We start from the raw sequence: 13,197 nt of genomic DNA, 5'->3' as shown, positions 1-13,197 counted from the left end.
GTGTATATATCTATGACTTGGCACTTCTGGGTAAAGATGCGATCAGTCAAATGAAATCCAATAAACGTATAAATAAATATTCCAAATGAAAAAGCGATGGGAAATGTCGTCCAATTTTCTAATACTATTATTTGATGACAACAATACATTTGTAAAAGAAAATCCAGCCATTTCTGTTTTTTTAAAGAAAAAAACCAAGCTGCACCCTTTTTTAAATGTCATCTTTCATTCCGAAAGAGAATAATGAACGGGGCGATGTGCAGATTGTAAATCTTAAAAAATGATTGAATGATTTTCTTGTGTCATTATGATGAAGAAACAAGTCGAAAAAAAAAAAAAAAAGTCGAAAAAAACCATTTGTGGAAGGCATCCGAACCCGGCCAGATCAGCAAGTGCATCAAGGCAACCACGATTAGCCGGTGCACCAGCCAGCAAAGTGATTCAATGGTTCATAGGTGTAGCTCGCAGCCTCATCGCCCTACCCTCCACATCCTAAAGAGTGTACAGGCTGTTATTTATATAGGGCAGATAAGACCTGTGTTTCTCTTCGACGGTAACTGTAAATTGAATTGAAGCTGCGATTTTTGAAGTTGTATATACTCGCGCGGGCAAATACAGATGTGTTAAACACGATAAGAACACAAATTCTACCTTTATTCGTTAATACAGTCGGTATTTCCCACAATGATTCTGCTTTGCTATTGGCCACGTCACGATCAGTAAGCGCTGCTATTGGTGGTCACGATTATTAAGTACGAAAATGAAAATTCTGTCAGTAATTCCTCACCCTCATGTTGTTCCAACCCCTTCGTTCATCTTCGGAACACAAATTAAGATATTTTTGATTAAATGACTAAATTGGACTATATTAAGGATGTGTTTAATGAACTTTTCTGGGCCAGCAAGTTTCAAACCCTTAGAAGCCTGAAGAAGTCTCGTTCCGAACACATCGCGATATTTGGCATCAGTTCACGTGTGTCAGATGTTGGTAAGTAGTAAATACGCTGTCCGAATAATGTGTGATATATAATGTATTTTCTGTTTGTCGATATTAATCAGATTAGCTCACGTTCAGTCACGGCATTATATCTGTCATCTCCACTGAGGCTTTGCGTTTTATTGCTTTCTAATTCAAAACAGGGTGATTAAGTTACACTGCCTGTGAGCATAGGCCTAAAGACCTTAAATCAGTTAATCATATTCATATCAGATTAAAAGTAGTACAATTAGTTCCAAAGTTGTATTTGTAGTAGAAGCACAGTACAAACAACACTTACCATGCTTTTACCACATTAACATTAGTTTTACTGTGGTAAGTGTAGTAAAAAGACAGTAATCACAAAACTTACCATGCTTTTACCACACTGTATTGGGAGTTTTAATGTGATACTTATTGTAAATGCACATTAACCACAACGCTTACCATGCTTTTACCACAGGAATGATGTAAAACAACATAATGATATTTTATTTTCTCTTTTTTCAGCTGAAAAGACCAAAAGGACCTTTCGGACTATTATTGTTTGAGGACAAGTAAACGGAGGAGACCGACAGCTGCAAAGGCAAATATTCGCAATGGTATATACATGTGTTGGTTCGAACCCTAAATCAAACATTTTATCAAGCATTTGTTGTTTCTTAAACCTTTTCTCGCAAAACCCATAGCCCAATCAGTACGAAGATAGTCTGAAAGTCTTAATAATTCACAAGATTTAACAAGTTGTCAAATTCGTATACGATACTCGTACATATTTGTATACTCGTACACACACTGTCAGAAAGTTGATATTAATTGCATTGTATTGATTACAATTAGTGATGCACCGATGTGAAAATTGAGGCCGATACCGATAACCGATATTAATATTGCTGTTATGGCCGATACCGATATTTGCCGATGTCGATATCTCTGTATAGAAAACAAATTTTAATGATTATCAAATAAAGAGCTATTTTCCAAAACACTTTTTTTTTACTTTAGAAATGACTGATATTGGGCACCTTTACCTGTGTGCAAAATATGTCACATACGACACACATGCATTATACTGCATTGCATATACAGTAATGTGTGCTGGTCAACTTGTCTAAAATTAAGAAACCCTTAGAAAACAGTAAAAAAAACCACACAAAAAACAGGAACATTGTGTAAAATTAAGATAGGCTACTTTATTTATTATTCCAATATCCAAATATCGAGGGCTTGGAACCAGAGGGGCGTAAGTGGCATTTGACAAACTTTACAGGAGAGCCAAAACAAAATTTTGACCACACTTCAATCAACTGTATTTATTAACCTTCAACCACAACATTGCAACCACATACATACTTATATGAGTAAGTTCTTAAGTGAACATATTATGGAATATTAACACGATGAACATATTCTAAAACCTTGCAAAATCTTGAAAATATGGCAAAAACATCAAATACGCCTTTTTGGCACCAAACATTTCCAATTCGTCTAAAGAAAAATAGGGCGTATCTGCTGATCAATGCAGAAATGATTGGTCAAAACATTGGTTAAAAACACTCTAACTTCATAACTTTTCATTTGATTTAAAATACTGCATACATAGTCATTTCATCATTTCAAACTGTTTAACATTTCATTTCTAACCGTTTAATTTCAATTCTCATTTATGAGTTCACATTCATGTCAAACAGTTTAACATTTAATTTCAAACAGTTTAATTTCTCTTGTTTATTACACATTTCACTTTTTAGTTCACTTTAGTTGAACTAAAAAGTTCACTCACTGCCCACTGTCAGAGTGTTATAGAACTCTGCATAACAGTGAGGAATACTCCCATTGGTGCACAGGGTGAGTAGGTCTTTTTTCTTTAAGGCACTGATCACTGGAGGATTTTCATACAATGAGCTGGGGTGTGTGGTTCTGGTGCCTCTTGTTGCCTGTTGTGCCACCGTCAGTTTTCGGAAGGTTGGGGCGGTGAAATCATACTTGAAGAAGATTGTTTTTGGTTCATCTTTCGTGTAGCGGAACCATTTAATCTTCTGCCAATGAACTGATTGTCCCTCCTCATCTTTTGTTCTGTTTTTGAGTATGTGGTTGGAGAGGGACTTGAAGTCCAGAAAGTCCTTGTGTTCAAGTTCATGTACACTGTATGGGTCGTTCCTTCTTGCCATTCTCACAAGTGTGTAGTAGCCATCAGTAAATAGAAGTATGGGAGTAAATAGAAATGGGAGTAAATAGAAACTTTTCTTCTTGCAGTTTCCACTGCAGCATGCACACTATCACACTCCATGTCTAGTAGCCATCCATGATGGCTACTACACACTTGTGAGAATGGAAAGAAAGAACGACCCATAGTGTACATGAACTTGGACACAAGGACTTTCTGTACTTCAAGTCCCTCTCCAACCACATACTCAAAAACAGAACAAAAGATGAGGAGGGACAATCAGTTCATTGGCAGAAGATTAAATGGTTCCGCTACACGAAAGATGAACCAAAAACAATCTTCTTCAAGTATGATTTCACCGCCCCAACCTTCCGAAAACTGACGGTGGCACAACAGGCAACAAGAGGCACCAGAGGCACCAGAACCACACACCCCAGCTCATTGTATGAAAATCCTCCAGTGATCAGTGCCTTAAAGAAAAAAGACCTACTCACCCTGTGCACCAATGGGAGTATTCCTCACTGTTATGCAGAGTTCTATAACACTCTGACAGTGGGCAGTGAGTGAACTTTTTAGTTCAACTAAAGTGAACTAAAAAGTGAAATGTGTAATAAACAAGAGAAATTAAACTGTGTGAACTTAAATGTTAAACTGTTTGAAATTAAATGTTAAACTGTTTGACATGAATGTGAACTCATAAATGAGAATTGAAATTAAACGGTTAGAAATGATCAAATTAAATGACTATGTATACAGTATTTTAAATAAAATGAAAAGTTATGAAGTTAGAGTGTTTTTAACCAATGTTTTGACCAATCATTTCTGCATTGATCAGCAGATACGCCCTATTTTTCTTTAGAGGAATTGGAAATGTTTGGTGCCAAAAAGGCGTATTTGATGTTTTTGCCATATTTTCAAGATTTTGCAAGGTTTTAGAATATGTTCATCGTGTTAATATTCCATAATATGTTCACTTAAGAACTTACTCATATAAGTATGTATGTGGTTGCAATGTTGTGGTTGAAGGTTAATAAATACAGTTGATTGAAGCGTGGTCAAAATTTTGTTTTGGCTCTCCTGTAAAGTTTGTCAAATGCCACTTGCGCCCTTCTGGCTCCAAACAATGTGTAGGCCATACATGTATTTTTTAGAGCCAGAAGGGCGTAAGTGGACATACGCCCCTCTGGCTCCAAACAATGCTCAAACTTTTGTGTTAGGTCTTTGTTGTTTTGTTGCTTTATTCAATACAAGTTGATTTCTGATGCGTCTTTTTGGCACAACTAGATAGAGCTCATCAAGACCTTTAATTTGATATATAGAACTCATTTTCGCCCAAAATGCCACTTACGCCCCTCTGGTTCCAAGCCCTCGATATGATACTAAAAAATACCACAGGGAAAAGGGCTTCTATTTGTGACGTGCTGTCTTTGCGTTTGAACATTGCACATTTTAAACAGGACACTCATTAACTGAATAAATGTTAGCCAATACAAACATATTTATAGAAAACAGTTGACAATGAATAGACAGGAGTCCAATAATAGCATAACGAATCATTCTTAAAATAATAACAAGTAGCCTAGGCTATAAGACCAATCCGACATGGGCTGTGTTAACAGTAAAACGTCCGTCATTTAACGAATTTTAAAAACACGGATGGATAATACAAAATACTTTCTGATATTTTGACAGAAAAAAAACAAGCAAGAACAAAATTTAAACTTAGCCCGTCAATTTTTCATTTTACAATTATCTTCTCTCTCTGTGTGTGCACGCGTCCGTGTTTGTGAGAGAGAGAGCTCGCGCAGCACTGATACAACGGTAGCCTACTTTTTAATCCACAAGTAACGAACGCGCTAGTTTTCATACAAAATAAATATGTAACATAATTAGGTAGGCCATCGGTTCCCAACAGGGGGGTCGCGGCCCACAAGGGGGCCTCAGCGAGCTCTGTGGGGGGTCATATTTTGAAAAGTTTTGAGCAATGAGCATTAAATAAAATCATTAACTTTTTTCTGTTCAAAATTTACAAAATTTATACAATGAGCGAGTTCATCATGAATCCATTTTCCAATCCGTGTTTTTGTCTTATCCTGAACCACTATGGTACACCTATAATAAGTGTTTATATTGGGACTATTTAACACTGGTTCGGATCGCTGCCGCTGCGGAGTAGCACAGTACCTGCGTGACTCGTCATAGATGTACACAGAGAGAAGTAGTTCCGGCTACAATGTTCTTCCGAAAGACGCATATTATAAACACAAGTTTACTATCGCTCACTATAGCGGCAAAAGCGGCAAAAATAAAGCCTCACATTGATAAAGCCTCACAAATAACATGCAAGTATTGAGGTCCCAGACAGCAGTCATTTAGTAATAGCCTATATTCTTCTTTTTTTTTTTTTTACCTACACACCAGTATGAATATTTTTGTTATTGCATTTCAAATAGGGCCAATTTATAGGCTACTCCTAAGCCTACGTTTTTAAATTACAAAAGGCCTACTGATGTTTTTGTTATTGTATTTTCAATATTATAGGCTATTATTTGTGCATGAACATAATCTGGTTATAGTGAACATACCGTTTGTTTGAAAACAACATATTTTGTCATCCTTGCTGCAAGCTTACAAGAGCGATAATATCATTAAATGTGAAGGGGGGCCCTAAAATATTTTCTTGGGGAAAAGGGGGTATCAGACAAAAAAAGGTTGGGAACCACTGAGGTAGGCTACTTTAGTTATTATTAATACAATAACGTAACACATGAAGGCTATACGTTTCTCAACACTGAGAATGAATCAATAAACGCCTGTTTCTCCACTCGCGCTTATCAGTAATCCACAAATCACACGTGCTGTCACTTTTGAGAAAAATCTAATTCGAACGGGTATCAAATATCAAGCAATATATTCAAATATCTACGAGTCAAAAAACGATCAGTCAAAAATGTGTCATGAAGAGGAAAAAAACATAAGTCGCACTGGACTGCGTTAACAATGTTACGGACGGGACAGTTGACTTGAGCGCTCTGAAAGCGCCACTAAGACTGCTTTAAAACTTTCACAGAGACCTCAAACAGAAAGCACAAAAAGCCTGTCTTTAAATTTAATTTCGTTTTGTATTAATTGTATCTTAATTTTGATAAATGTTTCATCAACCAATTGCCTGGATTGAATTAAATAAGAAGTAAATATAGTAGAAAATATTTAATCAGGACACGGAGGCGAGGGCGCGTGAACCTGGAGCGCGTCTCATCAATGAACCGAAATCTACCTGCCTCACAGACCGGAGACATATATAGAAAGCTTGAAATGTCTATTTTTAAACAGAACAATTCAAAACGAAAGAAAACAGACTGTTCTCTGCTTATGTCATCTGTATGAAATGTGTATTTATCTCAGGCACATTCACTACTGCTAAGATCGAGTCAGCATCGTCAACTTCATCTTCAACTTCACACGTCAAATGTCGGCCTGTTCACATCGGCCATATTTTGACATCGGAACGATACCGATGTGTAAAAAAATGACCATATCGGCCGATATTATATCGGCGGCCGATATATCGTGCACCACTAATTACAATTATTACAAATTGGTCCCCGTCTGTTTATGTTCCAGTGATACATGACGTCTCTCCACACCTCATAACCTACCTCTGTTTGCAGGGGTGGAAAAGCTTATCTTACTTGTCACATGACATCAGATACTCGATTATTTTGTCATAATCAGACCAGTTACACTGCTGATAACTGTCCCGTTTGCATGTAAATCATTTTCACATGATTATTGCTTGCTATTAAAGACGTACTTTTATTCATAGAAATGCCCCCACATATCAGTGAACTTATAATATAAAAATGCTTTTAAAATTTAATTATTCAACACTCTTTACAGAAAAAAATATCCTACAGTTATACATAAACTGACTATTTGCAAGTAATGTATTAAAATTACCTTCCTTTCCGTCTTGCAGGATTACTTGGTCCTTTTTTTTTTTTTAAAGCTCTACAATATCAAACTCAACAGCTCTTTTAAGAGCCAACCCTCACAAGAGCTACTAGTGAGTCGCAGCGAATCTTGCCGGGATCAGCCCTTCCCAGGTAAAGTTTCTAGAATATTGAAATCGGTATTTACTCATCAAATGCTCTCTCCTGAATCGCCGCCGCTAGAGTTCTTACGAGATCAAGAAAATATGATCATATAACAGCGATTTTATCATCACTGCATTGGTTACCTATAAAGTTCCGTATTAATTATAAGGTATTGCTACTGACTTATAAAGCTCTAAACGGCTTAGCTCCAGTCTATTTAACGGATCTTCTATCGCCCCTATAATCCATCGCGCTCTTTAAGATCACTAAATTCAAGGCTTTTGGTCATACCTAGGATATCCAGAACCACCAAAGGAGGGAGAGCATTTTCACATTTGGCTCCAAAACTCTGGAATAGTCTTCCTGATACTGTTCGTTGCTCAGACTCGCTCTCCCAGTTTAAAACTAGATTAAAGTCGCATCTCTTCAGCCAGGCATTCATATAATCCTACAGTTCAAACTACAATCCGGCCTGTAGCTCATAAATGCCAGAGGAGAACTGGCCCCCGACTGAGCCTGGGTTCTCCCAAGGTTTTTTTTCTCCATTAGGTCACCTGATGGAGTTTTAGGACACCATTAGGTCACTTGATGGAGTTTTTCGGTTCCTTGCCACTGTTGCCTTTGCCTTGCTCAGTTGGGGATATTTTGGGGATATTTAATTTAATTTTATCAATCAATAAATTCCTCTTGAAACAAACATTGTTGTATTATTTTAATTTAATACTGTGAAGCTGCTTTGATACAATCTGTATTGTGAAAAGCGCTATACAAATAAACTTGACTTGACTTGACTTGACTTGAATCGTATGGTAAATTAACTTATTTATAACTGTCTTAATTTATGGTTCAAGAACAATAGTAATTGCACATAGATAGACATGTGCCGGTATTCGGTAATGCGATAAATCGCGGTAATGAATATGCACGATATTGTTATCGCGGGCACTTCAAAATACCGTGAAAAATAATAGATCCGAATTTAGATTTTTAGAACGCGCATTAGCTTATTTTCCATCAACCGCTTAAACAAACTGCGCAAAACACGTGCGCATTCTGATGTAAACAATCGCCACGTGTATAAGCATGCGGCCGGTGCGCACTTCTAGTCTAATGTAAACAGTCCTCACATGGAGAAGCAGCATGGCGGAAGGAGGAACGCCGCCGCCGATCTATCCGGATCCATCCCGCTTCTAAAAGCAGAGCTGCCAACTCGACGCATTCAGCGCGAGACTCCTCATACGCTCACGCCACACATCCGTTTTCTCCTATGGTTTTCTCACGCAGAGAAAAATCGCGGAGCAAAGAGGACACGAATACCGTCAAACAAGACAGAGCAGGTTACTTTTGATATGAAACAGGAGAACAATTGTGTCACAGAACGTTACATTTAAACTATTTAATGACCAGCAGCATGTTAGATGACTAAAACATATAGATAAAGAGGAGTATTTTGCTGAATATGTGCACTGCACTTTACATATTATATTTTTACTTGTGTCATTACATAATTGTTATTATAATGAAAACCACATTATATTTGATTTAATTAGTTATTTGTAACCTTTAAAAATACCAGCTGATAGGGTTCTATATGGTTACATAGCATTATGTGAGATATTTTTTTTCATGAGAAAAAAATAACGTGGGCTATCTACTGTAGCCTTTCTAATATTTATCCAAAATAAGTCAATATTGAATCAAGATTTAAATCAAATCCCAAGTATTGAATTGAAATCGTTAAATTTGTGTTAAGCAATACAAACAGTAGCCTACCAGTCATTGTACCATGTAATCATTGTAACATGTTGTCACTAAACTTAATAAAATTCAGTTTAGTTACCAAATGTTTTGACAATCACAATTACACCTTGTGATGCAAGTTTTATTTAATTTTTTACATCCCCCCCAAATCCATCTGTTTCTCATGTGCAATTCAAATACCGTGATAATACCGTATACCGTGATAAAAGATCACTCAATTAATCGCAGCATGAAAATGTGATACCGGCACATGCCTACACATAGAGTAAGTCGAGACTTTCTTGTTTTACAGCAGAGAAGGAAGACCAGTCCTTATATCAACGCAAGCTAATCGAATAAGTCCTTTGTTTCGGGTGAGGAAGGAACATCTGGTGCCCAAAGAAGACAGAAAGCTGCGCGAGTCCATTGGTATGTCTTGTATTGAAACAATGCTGTAATATGTAGTACATAATTTGATGTTGACAATTTTACATTGTACAGGTTATCACTTGGTTTTTGACCAAGTGAAGCTCTTGAAACAAGTGACAGGAGAGTATGTAACTTGTCTGGAAAGTATCAGAGTCGCATTTGGCACGCGTGCCTTAGGTTGCCGACCCCTGGTCTAGCCTATAGTCTATGGTACCAATCACGTTAGTGAAGCCTGAGTAACATATACTGTAATCGGCATGGTCATGAATGCATGATCTTCATAAAAAATTATGATAGCCTAAAAAAAAAACTGCTTAAAAAAAAAACTGCTTTACAACATTGGGTCTTAAAGGTGCTGTATGTAGCTTTTCTACTAAAACGAATCCTTTTTTTATTGCCTGTGTGTGAAGGGGTTGTAAAATCACATTAAAATGATCCACTTTTCGGGTTTTGCTATTACCTCTGAAAGCAAGTATTCTTATGTTTATGTGAAGGTGCCGGGTCGGATTTACCGCGAAATCCAGTGACGTCACCTGCATGCGCGGAGCGCTCCCGAGCCTCTCGCCTCGTCTAGCCTACTGATTTTGCACTCAACAGCGACGACACTGCAACTTATGACATGGACTTATGACTTATGCAACTTATGACATGTCTGATAACACTAAGAAACGACCTGCTCCCAGCACAACACAGACTCCAACACAAACTCCACATATTGATAAAAAAAAACAATAAAACGTTTTTTTCTTTCTGCTGAAGCTCGTATTAAAGGCCAGACGTGAATCGGATGAACTTCGGGTGAAAAAACACGGATCAACATCGGCAGGGCGTTTGAATCATGGAGAGACCTTATCTACAAACCTAGAATGTATACATTTCCTGAAGAAAATGTGAAGTAGTGCTTGCAGTGGCAAAATTCGGCACGGTTGATAGGGTTCCATTCTTATCATGGTACGAGCATGGAGCATTAGTTCAACGTCAAGCTGATAAAAGTAGCCTATTATTGTAACGTTGCAGTGGGAGTTTACCTGAGTTTCTAGCATGTTGTGGGATGCTCTCTCTGGTGTGTTGCGTGACGCGTCTCAGTCTGGCCGGTATCCACAGTGCTCGCTCATAAATTCGAGCACGCGCAAGAGCACGCGCTTGTCAACTTATTGGTTGCAATCTGAAACATCACCGCTAGAGGCCGCTGAAAACTACATACAGCTCCTTTAAGTGGCTTGGAAATGCCACAAAAAAACCTAAAACTGTTTTTTTAAACCTAAAAGCGCCAGGTAAACTCCGAATGACACGACAGACAGCACTTTCCATCAAGTTCTCCGCATCTCCAATAGTGTAAAGGAAAGAGCCACTCGCAAATAATCTTAAGGCAATGCAAACAGTTTGTGCTGTAGTTAAAGCCCGACTCCGACAAGTCGAAAATAAGTGTGCGTTTCCAACAAATTAATCATGTAAACGACAATCTCACCAGTCACGAGAAAAAATATATATCTCAGAAAGTGCACTATTGTAACGCAAAATCTCAGTTCTTCGTACCTCAGGGCCCGTTCTTCGTACGTCGCTAACTCAGTTAGCTGGATTTGATTATTGGCGATTTGGCATGATCTGGGATTGTTTGGTTCTTCGACGCTCATCCTGGACTTGCTGTCATAGCAACAGGTGCGCAAGCTTATTTCATGTTAACAGGATTAGATCCCGGCTTCATAAGCGCTGGACTTCCCGTATCAGCTCCGCTTATGAAGCCGCAGTCTAATCCTGTTAACATGAAATAAGCCTGCTCCCGAGCAGGTTTAAGCTTGCGCACCTGGGGCCCGTTCTTCGTACGTCGCTAACTCAGTTAGCTGGATTTGATTATTGGCGATTTGGCATGATCTGGGATTGTTTGGTTCTTCGACGCTCCTCCTGGACTTGCTGTCATAGCAACAGGTGCGCAAGCTTATTTCATGTTAACAGGATTAGATCCCGGCTTCATAAGCGGAGCTGATACTGTACCAGCCATTTGGATTATAGACATACTTAATTTTAATGCAGCAACAAATTATTTACAGTGTAGCAAGATGATTTAAAACTCATTTACCTGTAATTAAGGTGTTGCTGTTACTGGTCCCTGGCTTTAGGTCTAAAGGCCTATTTATACTTCTGCGTCGAACTTACGCCGTAGCTACGTCGTAGGCTGTGCTTAGCGCGCGTACCCTTTGGCGTACCCTGATGCGCACCTCTCCAAAAATGTAACAACGCGTCAATTCTACGCGGACGCAAGCGCTGTGATTGGTCTGCTAGAACCCCTCCCTCGGGTTTCACATGGTCCCTCTGCATGAGTAATTGCGCGTCAACGCGGACAACGACGCAGAAGTATAAATTAAAACCAACGCGTTGCCTACAGCGTAGAGGCTCCGGCGTAGGTCCGACGCAGAAGTATAAATAGGCCTTAAGGAAGAGCTGCCCCCAGGAATGCCCTCCACAATGGGTCGGTTCTCATTTAGCCCAAGGGCCAGCTCTTCTGCCGGGGTATAACGTGGGGGTGCAGGACCACCACCTGTTTTTTTCTGCTCCGCCTTTTCCTTGGTTGCAGATAACCATAAACAGACAAACAGACACATCATTTAAAATGTCTTTGCTAAAAGAGACTAATCAGTAGAAGTAGAAAAGATTACCAGTTTGAAGAATATTCTTGTACTTCACTTTTACTTGTTCCCATGTTCTAGTGGGTCCTGAGGTGGCTCTGACATTAAGCAATTATGAAATTATTAAAATACAAGAATATATACTGTAATAAGTGATATAACCATAACATGGAACACTTACGCATTTAATTTGTCTGTTACTTTTTGCCAGCCCTCTCGAGTCCTGGCTTTTGCACACTTTGATTCCCAGTGTTCCCTGGCGTTTTAATTATATTTTTCAAACTCTGCATACCCTTCCAGTAAAAATTCCTGCTCTGCTGCGTTGAAAAACTGAGCGCGCTCTTTGGCCATGGTGAGCAGCCAATAGCAGCGTTGCTGATCAATGTTTCTACTATCGATACATATCCCCTTTTAAACCAGAGCGTGAACGCGCAATTATCTCACTAACTCAATCCAGCTATACTAATCATATCCGGCAGGTGTGTTCGAAGAACCAAATTAGTCAGATCATGATTAGCACGATGATATCATCTTGGATGTCTCGTTTGATCTCAGATGTTTTAAGCAACGTACGAAGAACGGGCCCCAGTTGCTATGACAGCAAGTCCAGGATGAGCGTCGAAGACCCAAACAATCCAAGATCATGCCAAATCGCCAACAATCAAATCCAGCTAACTGAGTTCTTCGACGCTCATCCTGGACTTGCTGTCATAGCAACTGGGGCCCGTTCTTCGTACGTTGCTTGAAACATCCAAGATCAAATTATGAGACATCCAAGGTGATATCATCGGCCTAATCATGATGTTCTTCGAACACACCTGCCAGTTATGATTAGTAGAGCTGGATTGAGTTATCTGAGATAACTGCGCGTTCATGCGCTGGTTTAAAAGGGGATATGTATCGATAGTAGAAACATTGATCAGCAACGCTGCTATTGGCTGCTCACCATGGCCAAAGAGCGCGCACAGTTTTTCTCCGCAGCAGAGCAAGAGTTATTGAAGGTTATGCAGAATATGAAACCTTAATTAAAACGCCAGGGAACACCTCAAAGTGTGCAAAACCCAGGAGAGAGGGCTGGCAAAAAGTAGCAGACAAATGAAATGCGTAAGTGTTCCATGTTATGGTTATATCACTTATTACAGTGTATATTCTTGTATTTTAATC

This window comes from Leuciscus leuciscus, assembly GCF_965113295.1.
Source record: "Leuciscus leuciscus genome assembly, chromosome: 2".
NCBI lineage: Eukaryota > Metazoa > Chordata > Actinopteri > Cypriniformes > Leuciscidae > Leuciscus > Leuciscus leuciscus.
This window is presented reverse-complemented; position numbering follows the sequence as displayed.